The sequence below is a fragment of the Perkinsus marinus genome (assembly GCF_000006405.1).
Source record: "Perkinsus marinus ATCC 50983 genomic scaffold scf_1104296957216, whole genome shotgun sequence".
Classification (NCBI taxonomy): domain Eukaryota; phylum Perkinsozoa; order Perkinsida; family Perkinsidae; genus Perkinsus; species Perkinsus marinus.
The window spans coordinates 23,747-25,082 of NW_003207206.1; positions in this window are offsets into that span (position 1 = coordinate 23,747).

The window sequence follows — 1,336 nt, forward strand, 5'->3', positions numbered from 1 at the left end:
TTTTCATAATATAGTGAGGAAACTTACGAGCTCAGTTGATAAAACCAAACATATATTCCCATGCTGCCAACAAACGTAATAACGTTTTTCTGTAACCAATTTCCATCCATCGTAATCCGCATATGGACAGCAGATTTCGTGCAAAGTGCAAAAATAGTGACAGGTCGCGAAATATAGTGACGCAATCTGTTAAATATGGGGTCGTTCAATAAACTGATGTCGAGAGTTGATTCTTGAAGTGCTTCTTACACGTGCCATACGATACTAGATTCGGATCGATACCGTTGTTCCGCCCGTCTCTTTGCGAGCTCTGTTTATTTGTTTGATTGGTTAAGGCTGCTGTTGATGGTTAACGTTTCACTTGTGACTCGTGTAAAATGTGTATAATTCTGTTGTTGCCACAAAAAAGAATAAACTGATTTCGAAAGTTGATTTCAGAAGTGCCTCTTACACGTACCATACGATACGATTCCACAATGGATTCAATGAATACTGGGTATATCACTGACCGTTCAAAGTCGTTTCTACTTTCTGATGAGTTTCTATTATAACGCTATTTCTACTGTTGTTGCCATTCGATGTTCATCACGCTAACTGCTGAATATCATTACTTGTACTCATTTTATATTATTGCCATATATCTTTTCCGAAACGGTTATTGTACTTTTGAGGGTTTCGATCAGCTCCTATTCCGTAGTACTTGGCAATAAATGTTGCGTACCAATCGCTGTTAACTTCGTTTATCAGGCATCGCGTATTCACGTAGTGGTAACTATCGCCTCGAGCATTCGCTCCTAGTCCCACTTTAGCAGGGTATTAAGGTGGCGTGTTAGGTCCAGCCAATCTCGGCGATATAGAAGAAGTGTAGAGTAGTGTCGTGTCACCAGTTTGCTTTAACGATCCACCATAATGTTGTCAGTATTTTTATTCCCATTTTGGGGGAGAAAATTTTTTTCTGCAATTTACTCTATTTTTTGGATTTTTCAAAAATTTACTCAATCTTCTCAGTATTTTACTGAAATTTTCCCTTTTTTTCGAATATTACACCGATTTTTACTCTGTTTCTTTGGGGTGAACCGAAGTAGGATTTCACGTTTTAGGTGAATTAAAATTCGAGTGCTTTTATCGGTGGTTTATAATTGGAGAATGTTATGGTGATTTCAGTTGTGTCTTAAATATTGTAAATAATAATATTGATAATTATGGTAAACTTCCGTTCAATCTTCGGCAGGAGGCATCAAGTTTCCGGAGGAGCCACCATGACTGACTTACCACATCACCCAGACCATAATATCTCATTGGATGAGGGGTATTCAGGGAGGTGTGGTATGGAGAT